Genomic DNA, 12,174 nt, shown 5'->3' with positions numbered 1-12,174 from the left:
TTTTTTTTTCTGATTCACCCATCACATTTTCCTTCCTCTGGAAACAAAAAGCTCCATCTTTTTAGGAAATTATTTTAGGGAATTCTCCCTCTAGTCTTCTCTAACCATGTAGCCCTAATAAGGGCTGAAGACCACACTGACCTGTTGCCACATGCATGAATGTGTGTATGTGATCTAATTTAGGCCACCCAGTAGCCTTCTAAAGAATTTTAAAAACTGACCTAAGGAAAGGAAGCAGTTATCCCCTGTTGGCAAAGCTGGGAAGAGTTGGACTGCAGAAGACCATGTCTCCCATATTATGTGAACACTTTGTTAAGAGAATGAAACCAAATTCTTGAAGGTATTGAAGACAGAAAATGGAGATAGTGGGTCTTGACAGCATTTGAGGGCCTGGTTCCAGACACCGTGTGGCCCCCCACCTAGATGCTACTCTGCCCATGGCTTGAGTAGCTGAGGTCAAGAATTGCCCTTGTGACCTAAGCTGAGTATGATTTTAGCAACTTATGATCAAAAGAGTCTGGGCCAATATGTGTGCCTTTAAGAAAATGCAGAAATTAAACAGATGGAGAGGATGGGGAGGAATTCTAGGCAGGGAGGGGGTTGAGCCAAGGTTTGGAGGCCAAAATGTGGTGCTCTGATCTGACAGCTTGGTAGAATTAACACCTCAGCAGGTCGAGGATTATATGGAGTGGAGAGTAAGAAGAGCACACAGAATTGGTTCCCTGGGGTGGGAACACCTGGGTGTTTCACCAGAAGGAGCTCTGAAAGGGAGGGTAAAAGTTACCACACATGGTTACCTCACTGTTAGGTAGGGAGTATTCCCTCACACACACACTCTCTCTAGTAACGCAAACACCAGTGGTAAAACAGACAAATCCTGCACGCTTTTCTCATCTAGCTTGATCATAAATTTCCTACTGAATTTAAAAGGCAGAAGAAGCATTCACTCATCTACAGAAGAATGTAAGGCGAAAAAAGAAAGACTTCACTGTAACTAAGACTGTGAAATTGCTTCAGTATCCTCTCATCTTTAGTGTCTGGAATATTTCTGATTTATTGTCCTTTCGGGGCTGGGAAAATGAATCCATGAACTTTAAACAGTGCTGGTCTTCTAAATATGTAGCCCTTCTGCAATCCTCATTTCCTTGTGGCATTTCAATTCTTTACCTTGAGATCCTTCAACTTCTCAGCTATATTTTCAGTCTTCTCATTGGAGTTTATTGGATTTGTATTTGCACACTTGACCATGTACAATTTAGCAGGCTTCAGTGTGGGGTCCCTGTTAAGAAGGAAGGAAATTAATGATCCAGGTAAGCCAATCTAAACTGAAATGCTGGTGTTAGACACTGTGAAAGAATGAAAACTCATCTTACTTGGGCTGTCAAAGCCCAGATTTTTTGTTAAAATTATTCAGTAGTGCGGAGTTGGCCATGAGACCACGGGAGGGATAGGGAAGCCTCGAGATGTACAATGTGTTAGAATAATATCACTCTCTTTTCAGTTCTGTCACTGCCCCATTTGTGCTCACGACTGCCTTAGAGCAGGCATTTTAGTCAGAGACCTATTTTTCCTCTCTGCCACATAATGATAATGAAGCTGTGCAGCCTGATTCCCATGGATTTTAGGAGAATGACAGAAAAGTGTTTTCTGAAATGAGAGTCATTTTAACATGGGTAATGGAATGGAACTGGGAAGTCATTATGGGTGTCCCACAGGCCATCAGGTGCCTTCTCCCCGGCTACACTTCCAGGGGAAATGCCAGTACTGTGGAAATGACCAGCTTTATGGTAGTTGCCTGATGTTTCCTTCCCTTTAAATCCTGCTTCCTGGCAAGGCTTTTTCTCAGATTTTCTGTTGGTGCAGTTGTCCTATAATTTCTTTCTTAGCCACATCCCTCCACTGCCCTGACTGTGTAATTCATATCAGCATCATAAGAGCAAAGGAACACAGGACTGGCTAGATGCTGTTTGACAATAGAAAGAAGTGATACTCAAACTTCCAGAACCACTCACATAGCTTCAGGAAAAGTGCTTGAGGTGTTTTTTCTGAAACATGGCTTCCACTGGGCTGTAAATAGTAAGCCTACTTATAGACTAAAAGCTCAGGATGACAAAAGCTGTAACATGGATAGGAAAGAATAGAGGAGCCTAGGTCTGATGGATAAGAGAGACATCAAAAAGAAGTGAACATGACCCCCTGGCTAGTAAGTTTTGTCTTGTATTTTTAGGGTGTTTTTTTCCTGAGAAGAAAATCTAGCAAAGCATCTAGCATGTGTTAGATACTCAAGAAGATCTCTTTTTTAATGAGAGAATAAAGGGTAGAACAGATTAATATATACATTTATTCACAACAACAACAGCAACAACAACACAATAAACTATGTAGAAAAGAGACGTTACTATTTGAGAAGTGCTCACCGTTGGGTTCCCAGAGAAGTGAGATAAATCTCACCATACTCCATGCAACAAAAACCAGTGGGAAAGCACAACCAAGAAGATTTCTACTTCTTCATCCATCATCAACAAGTTAAGGAGACATAGCTACAAGACGGGGATTTATGTAAGTGTGTGTCAGTTCAAGTCCCCTAGGAAGCAGACACCAAGATGGAGTCAGAAGTACAAACGCTTTTTTGGAGTAACACCTATGAAGGATAAAGGGAGTGGGACCAGGAGTAGACAGGAGAAGTCTTCAGACTGCAATGCAGGTTTGACAGCTGTGAAACGATAAAAGAAAGGAAGGATGTTTGTATAGGACGTGCCTAAGACACGGGTGTTTAAGAGTGTCTAGGCTAATGGAAGATTCTCTGCAGAAAAATCCCATGTTGGGTAGAAATGGCCAGGATCTGGTACACCTGTCATGATCTGTCATTGTCCAGGGTTGCATGTGTCATTAATTCAAATGCTACAGTAGATCCTGAAGACACACTTACATGGCTGCCTTGTAGGAAACTCAGCTTCCTTATGCAAGTTCCAGTCTTAAAGTTTACTATATTTATAGTTCTGTATTTATTTCGTAAGGGTTAGTTCATCATAAATCTGGGGTAACCATGTTGTCAGAAGAGGTATGTAGAGCATTATCCTGTGCTATAGATATATTTCAACTCCTTATCTTCTATGGAAGTGTTGGAGTTAGCATGGGTAGGAAGGCAGGTGTTACATAACAAAAATATTCTATGAAATTGAGGATTTTGTTTCTGGGTATGATGGAGTGGTTTATAAAAGGCTGATGGTTCCATTGACAATAACTAGAAAATTTAGAGTGGGGGAAAAAACAAAAACATTGCCATAACAGCCAAGATTTGAGGGACCAATATCTCTAAAAAGGAAGAAAAGTTAACCATGGACAGCCAAATATTCTGCATGTTGATTTTCTCCTGGGGCATTTTTTAAATTCTTGGGCCAGAGAAAGAGGCTGAGTTGCTAAGCAGGCTGTAGGCAATCTCATAGAGCTGGGATGGCAAATTAGAGTTTGGGCCTCCTAAAGCAGCTTGGTTTTGAAGGGCCAAGTTCCCAGAGAGCAAGGAGATACAGAGAAGTAAGTTCACATGTTGCACCAGTCTTCCCCTTGAGGCATTTTCTGATTCTTAAACTGAGCAGGGTCAGGGGCTATGAAATTGAGCAGAAATCAGATAAAGTATAGAGTAAAGGGTTTTCTTTGTTTGTTTGATTTTTGTTTTAACAGTCTCTTGATGCTAAGGAGATAAAAATTGGAATCCAAGGCCTGCCAGAAATGTGGGCACTAGTCAATCCCCTAGGCTCCGAGTTGACCACACCGTAAGGACTAAATAGAGTAAGCTGTCAGAGTGCAAAGATCGTCTGCTCACTTCCTGGCAAAGGAGCGAGTAGATTCCCTGTGGAGGAAGGTAACATTGACTCTCTACAGTATTTCAATCACAAATTTTGGCATTCAATAGGAAATTATCATTCATATAAGGAAACAGAACAAAGAGAGAAATGAGACATTTGACATTAGTAATGGACAGAAAGCTTAATTTAATGTGATAATAGATTTGAATTTGGGATTTTAGATGAATAACAACCATTTTATAGTAAAGGTACTGAAATGAAAATATAAAGAAAGCAACTAATAACTTCAGCTTGACTCTTGTCTATAACCCACTTCATGGTGTCCCTTCAGCTTTACTCTTTAATGTTCGTAGTTTGAGATTTCTCTTGTTCTGCATTTTTCTTTGTGATTACAGAATTTATAGTTTAATACATACTACAGTTCACAAAAAAATCCTTCGAAGAAAGACAAAAGTTGAAGCCTTAAAAAGACTGATATAATTGTTAACTTTCAACACAGGGAAAAAGAGATTAGGCACAAATAACAAACATAAGGAATAAAAAGGAGACATCATTACAGATCCTGCATGTAAGATAAGGATAAAAATATAAGCAATGTCAATAAGTTTGAAAATTCAGATGAAATTGTCAACGTCCTAAAAGTGCACATCTTAGCAAAACATCTGAAGGACATATGCCTTAAATTAATCTGGAATTAAAAAACTACTAACAAAGAAAATTCCAGTCCATGAAGATTTCACTTGTGGATTCTACCAAACATTTAAGGAGGAAGTAACTTCAATCTTACACAACTCTTCCAGGGAACAGAGAAAGAGAAAACATTTTATAAGGTTAATATAACCTTGATACTAAAACCTGATAAAACCTGGTCAGTTTTTCTCATAAACTTAGATACAAAAATCCAAAGCAAAATATTAGCAATTCGTATCCATCCATAAATGAAAGAGGCAAAAAGTTTAACTAATTTGAGTATATTTCAGTAATATCAGATTTGTTTAACATTTGAAAATCAATGTACTTAACTATAGCAACCAAATAAAGGAGAAAAATCATGTAATCATTTCAAGAAATACTGATGAAGCATTTGAAAAATTCAGCATCCATTCATCATTATCACCACCACCATCATCACCACCAAGATCATCGTCAACTCTTGGCAGATTTGAAATGGAAGCAAATGTCCTTAATATAATTTTTAAAATCTCTAATAAAAATAACATATCATGGTGAAATATTTATACCTTTCTTTCTGAGATCTGACATGAGATAAGAATGCCTGCTATCACCATTTCTTTTCTGTGTTGTATTAGAAGTTCTAGCAAGTGCGGTAAGTCAAGTGGGAAAAAAAAAAGAGGGATTAGATAGAAAGAAACAAAATTGCCTAAATGGGCAAATAACATAACTGAGTATATAGAAATTCCAAAATAGTCTGTAGACCAACTATTAGGATTAATAAGTAAATTTATTAATGTTGCCAGATACAAGATCAATATGCAAAAGTCAACTATATTTCTATATAGCAGCATATAAGAATCAAAAATGAAAATTAAGTAAAAGTACTTTTTATAAACGCCTTTAAAAAAGAAAAAAATTCCTACAAATCAATTGACAAAAAGACAGGCTTTTGTTTTCCATACAGAAAACTACAAAATATTATTAAACGTCATTAAAGAAGATCTAAATAAATAAAAGGCATAACATATTCACGAGTTGGAAGTTTAAATGGTTAAGATACTAGTTCTTCCCTCCATTTCAAATACCCATAAATTCATTGCAATCACAAATTAAAATCCTACCAGGATAATATTTTTAATCCAAACCGACAAGCTGATTCTCCGATTTATCTGCAAATACAAGGGGTGGCCAATGACAATACTGAAAAAGAAAACAGCTGAAGAACTTACACTTGCAGGTGGCAAAGCTTATCACAAAGTTAGAGTAATTAAAACAACGTGGTATGTGACTTAAAATGATTTGACTTATGATTTTTCAGTTTTATAATGGTGCAAAAGCTATATACATACAGTAGAAACTGTACTTCAGAATTTGAATTTTGATATTTTTCCCAGGCTAGCAATAGGTGGTGTGATATTCCCTTGTGATTCTCTCGTTGCAGCAGCAACAAGCCAGTAGCTCCCAGTCAGCCATGAGATCCCAGGGATAGAAATCGGATGCACTCACAACCATTCTGCACCCATACAGCCATTCTTCTTTTCACTTTCAGTACAGTATACAATGTTACATGAGATATGCAGGACTGTATTATAAAGTAGGCTTCGTGTTAGATGATATTGCCCAACTGTAGGCTAATGTTAAGTGTTCTGAGCATGTTTAAGGTAAGCTAGGCTAAGCCATGATGTTTGGTTGGCTAAGCATATTAAATGTGTTTTCAACTTAAAGCTATTTTTAACTTATGATGGGTTTATTGGGACACATCCCATCAAAAGTCATGGAAGGTCTGTACTGGCAAAAGGGTGGTTGAGAAGACCAATTTAAAAATCCAAAAAGTGACACACTTGTATATACACAAAAGTAACACTGCAGTGCAGTAAAGAAAAAAATTATCTTTTCAGTAAATGGTTCTGCATCAATTAGGTATCATAATGAAGAAAAAAATCAAATATTGACCCCCAATCTCACACCACAAGGAAAAGTTAATTCCAGATGGACTATTGATTAAAATGTAAAAGGCAAAATATTAAGGCTTCTGAAAGCAAACTAGGAGGTATCTTCCTGCTATTAGGATAGACAGAGCTGTCTTAAATAGGATAAACAAATCACAAATCATAAAGGAAAAGAATAATGTATTGGACTATATTAAAACGAAAGATTTCTGATTATTAAAAATCGCCATTAAGAGAGCGAAAAGGCAAGCAGCTGAGATATATTTTCAAAACATGTATCTGACCCAGACTCATACCCAAAACATATTTAGAAAATCCTAAAAGTAAATAAGAAAAAGGCATTAAAAAACCAGTAGAAAAATAGGCAGAAGACTTTAAAGAGACTCTTCACAACAGAGAATATCCAACAATATCAGTAAACATATGAAAGGATTACTTGTCCTTAGTTAACAGGGCAATTCAAGTGAAACTACAAGATACCATCATGCAACTATCAGAATGAATATACTTAAAAATGCAGAAAACGTCATGTGCTGGCAAGGATGTGTGGTCGTATCTTGTACACTGTTTCTGAAGGGAGGCTAAATTGATACAACTCTTTGGAAAACTGTTTAATATTATCCACTCCAGTTGAACATATGCAGACCCAACAACTCCATCCTTGGGTGGGAAATGTGTGGAGTAGGCACCAAAAGACATGCACAAGAATGTTCCTAGAAGTGCTGTTTGTAATATCCTCAAACTGGAAACAACTTCAATACCCTTTAACAGCAGAAAGGATAAATAAATTGTGGTATATACATACAATGGAATACTATATTGCAACGAGAGTGAACCACTACTGCTACATCAACAGTTTGGATGAGTTTCTTAAACATAATATTGAGTGGTATAAATCAGACACGAAAGAATACTGAAAGTCCAAAAATAAGCAAAATTAGTCAATTGTGATAAGTCAGGAGAGAGGTTACCTTAAGAGGAGCTGTGACAGGCAGCAGACACAAAAGTGGAGACTTCCAGGATGCTAGTGATGCAAGCTTATTCTTGACCTGGTTTTGGGTACACGGATGTATTCATTCTGAAAATTCATTGACCCGCACACTTATAATTTGCTTACATTCCATATGTATGTTTTGCTTCAGTAACTGGTTACTTTAAAATATTCCATGGTGCCATTTGCAGCAACATGGGTGGACCTAGTGACAATCATACTAAGTAAGCCAGACAAAGACAAATATCACGTATCACTTATATGTGGAATCTAAAAAATGATACAAATGAACTGATTTACACAACAGAAAGAGAATCACAGACATAGAAAACAAACTTACGGTTACCAAAGGGGAAAGGGAAGAGGAAAGGATAAATTTGGATTAGCAGATACTAACTACTATATGTAGAATAGATAAACAACAAGGTCCTACTGTATAGCACATGGAACTATAGTCAAGAATTAGTAATAACCTATAATGAAAAATATGAAAAAGAATATACATACATATAAAACTGAATCACTTTGCTGTACACCAAAAATTAATACATCATAAATCATCCAAATGTCAATAAAATAAAATATTCCAAGAAAATGATTTCCTATGAAATTTGTGGATCCTGCAATTGACAAGAGAAAAGCAATAAAAATCAAGAAATTTTGAGCTAGCCTGCTATTGGATTGCACAGTATTTCAGAGTTTGAAGGAAACTTAACAGTTACTTAGGCCAAAATCCTTCTACATACACAAAGCAGTTACTTTGGAAACCTGCTACTATTCTATGGGTGTTTGAGCCTCTTCCTTCAAAATTTTATTCATGATTAGTCAAAGGGGCATACAAGGAAACAGATCTTTTTAAAAATCCAAAATGATATATACTGTTTTGATTATTTACCTACTACATTAGACTTTAAGTGGTTTTTGGTTTTTTTTCCTCAAAAGATACAGATTTACTATTATAGGATATTCAATAACATTATCTTTGGAATTAGCATGTATTTCCCAAAGGACTTCTTTGAAGGAACAACTTTATTGAGACTCATATATCCAATTGCCTTTCATAGTCTAGGTACGTGGTAAACATCAGAGACATTATTGGTAGGGCCTTATTCCCAAACACTTTTCCGTATTTAGTATGGACTCATATTTTATTTTTGTCCCCAGATTCCATTGGAGGAAGCAATTCCAGGTAGTAATTAGTACTTTTGCTTTCTGGACACAAGGGCAGCCAACTTTCAAAGAACCAAAGGATGACAAAAAAAAAAAAAATACATAGGAAATAAGTCAGCAGTCCTCAAATTGCAGGGCAATCTCTGGACCAAAAGTATCAATACCACTGGGACACTGGTTAAAAATGCAAATTCTTGGGCCCCCAATGAGACCTACTGAGAAAAAAACTCTGGGGTGCGTTCAGCAACCCGTGTTTTAACAAGTCTTCTAGGTAATTACTATACACGCTCAAGTTTGAGAACCACTGGCATAGGAAGCATTGTAGCAGAAAAAATACAGTCTTTGAAGTTAGCCTTAATCCTTGCTTTGCCACTTCCTAGTTGGATAATCTTGGGCAAGTCTCTTGATTTGAATGTTGAGTTTTCTCAACAATAAATAAGAACAATCGCTGTAGTTAATCATTTTATAAATAAAATGAGATTTGGAAATCTAGTTCTCACTGAAATAAATGAGAGGTTAAGAATTCTCTTTGGTCTATGAGATGTCACAAAAATGGAACTGTTTCCATTTATTTAGTCATGAAGCATGTTTAAAAATATTTCTGGCTTTGTCCATTCATGGGAAGCTTTCCTTGTTGATGAGAACATTGCCATGTGGCAACTTATCCTGAATAAAATTCTGCTCGGCATAGGACATACAGCATGTCCTGGGACTTTGAAGATGACACTGCTGAATAAAGAGCAAGAACAATCTTTGAAGAAAATGACTGAGCGTGCATCAAAACCATTTTTGCACCCCTATTTTTTTGGCCTTCTTTCATGCTTTAGTAGATGCAAGATTCAAAGAGTTGCCCACCTCTCTCCACTTCTCACTTATAAGCCATCCTCTTTTCTGGTAAGTGGCTCTGCACTTGGAGAACTCCCCACCTGGAAATAAAGGATCAGAGGAAATGCCTTGCTCTTCTTCGCTTCCTTTTTATACCCGGAAGTAAGTGTATTTGGCTCCAGTCTCTCTGCCACGTTGTAGAACACACCCTACCAAATCTGACGGAAAGAAGACATTTTCTGCTTTCTGTTTCCACCCATTGTCCTTGTTTCAGTGGTAATGATTTGGGACGGAAAGTCTAAATCAGCCACTTGTACAGGTGACTCAATATGGTAATTTTAAGTGAAGACACTGTCAAATGTTGGCTGGATGTTAGGTTGTTCACAAGCATATTGGGTCGGGTTTCTTTTCCCCCTTCATGTCCTTTGTTTTGTACGGGTTCTGGGCCTGAAAACTGCTCTCTAGCCTGTGTAGACACAGCACTGACAGACAATGACACTTCCTCCACTGTTAGCCTGGAGCTGGGGTCTACACTGGCAGAATTCTGTCACTCTGTTACTTTTCCTTTTTTCTTTCTCTGCTTTTATTTTCAGGCTCTCTTAGTCCAATAGAAATGGAGGAAAAAATTAACCTCCCACTGCTTCTGCTTTAAAAAATAAAGACATCTTAATTTCCTTGAGACTCTTACTTCAAGAGCAAGTGTATAAAATAGGATGCATTCAATGCATTTTATTTAATTCATCAAATTGCAGTGTTTACATATAAGCTAATTCATGGTACTGTGCAAATTAAAGGGCTTGTCAAAAAAATGAAGGCTTTCAAATTAGTCTGAGAGGCACCTATTATTCATTGAATCAAGGAGCCAATCATAGCACACTTCAGTAATATCTTTCATATAGTCATCATTGTCAGAGGTTTCCATAAGCCCCACATTACATGTCACTCCCAACACATAAGTACATTACTATCACACATGGAAACCTACTCATTTGCCAGAAAGTGACTTGTACATTACTAGAATCTCACTTTCAGAACGTGCTGCCATACTGTGTGGCTTTGAAAGATATTACTCATTTCCCCAAACTTCAAAATGGGTCGAGTAAGCCATAAATGGATGCCCGCCTGCAAACACAAAGTCAGATGCATGTTGTATCACAGTGCTTGCTTGCACACTTGTATATGTATGGTCATTTTTGCATTTGAAAATGATGCATTCCAGTGGTAGAGAAGATGAGAATGGCTGGAGACAGATCTTTTGAGTGGTCTCAGACGACTGAAATCTTGAGAAGAGCAGACTACACAAGCAGGATGACACAGTGGGGAAACGCTCAGCTTACTCAGAGAGTCACTGTATAGCTTTTCAATTGTATTTACAGATAAGCCATTTCATCTATATTTGTGTGAATGATCCAGTAGTAGAACATGACTACCCACACGCTGGTGTACTGATCCACACTCTAGTACAGTAATTCACACAGCGTATGGAGGATGACACCGCCTCTCCAGGGGGATGTTCGGAACCATGTGGGGGCATTTCCAGTTGCCACATTGACTGAAGGACGGAAGGTGCCCAGCACTTACTGCCTAGCTTCAGGGGGTGTTAAAAATTCAGCAACATCCTGAACAATTCTGCACAAATAAGAGTTGTCATGCCAAAAATGTAAATTGCTCTCTCTTTGAGAAGCAGCTATTTGGTTCATATCCATTGATTGTTCCCATCTTGGGATCACTGAGTGTCTAGTAGTTGTCATGAGTTGCAGGAATCTGTAAACTATGTTCAATATTTCATATCTCAAGATCATCCAGATTTTTCTTTTCTGACTTCCAGAGTCATTATCCAACTGTTTACTGTACATGTCCATCTGGATATCCCAGAAGACCTAATTCAGCATGTCCAAAGTCAAACTCGTCCTCTTCTTGCTCAGTCTTTTTCATCTCAATTATCCCCTGTGTTGGCAAATGGTACTGACATGTAGCCAAGTTAAAAAAAACCCTGAGAATCATTTTAGGTGCCTTCCTCTCCTCACCCTCACGTTTAATCAGTCACTAAATTTTGGGATTCTACCTCTTGGGTTTAATTCACTTTTTTCATATGCAAAGGCAGGAGAGGATGGAAGAAGGGCTAGGAGAAAGGAGTTAATGAAATTTTAATTTCATTAACTTAATTAATGAAATTAATGAAGTTAATTTTCTTCATACCTGCTTCTACTGCCTTAGTTCAGTTTCTTTTCATCTCTCACCTGGACTGTTGAATTAATCTTCTAACTGATCTCCTTGCCTCACTGCATTAATTAAGAACCTTTTGGCTGCAAGTGACAGAAAACTCAACTAAATGGGCTTATGCAACATAGAAGTCAGAAGGCTCAGGGACAGCTCAATCCAGGGTCTGAAAGACTTACTTAGATCTCTGTCTTGCTCCAGTCTTATACTTTCCTTTCTCCTCTGTGGCTCCCTCTCAGGCAGGCTCTCAGGTGTGATCTCAATGTGGACTGTGCTGGCAGCTCAGCTCTAGGTCTGTTCCTCTAGCAACCTCAGTTCAGAGACAGCCACTTGCTTAGATGGTATAGCAGAAGTCCTGAGATCAGTTCTCCTTGGTTCCTACCATGTTGTATGCCCAATTGAGCCAGGAGAAGGGTCAAATCATCCCACACAAACCCCATCAGTTGGGCATGGGGAATAGTTGGTTCCTCAAGAAAATTAGGGGTTTTGTTAGTAGAAAAAGAAATGCGTACTTGGGAGTAAATGTCCATTAAAACTT

The sequence above is a fragment of the Camelus ferus genome, chromosome 8 (genome assembly GCF_009834535.1).
Source record: "Camelus ferus isolate YT-003-E chromosome 8, BCGSAC_Cfer_1.0, whole genome shotgun sequence".
NCBI lineage: Eukaryota > Metazoa > Chordata > Mammalia > Artiodactyla > Camelidae > Camelus > Camelus ferus.
This window is presented reverse-complemented; position numbering follows the sequence as displayed.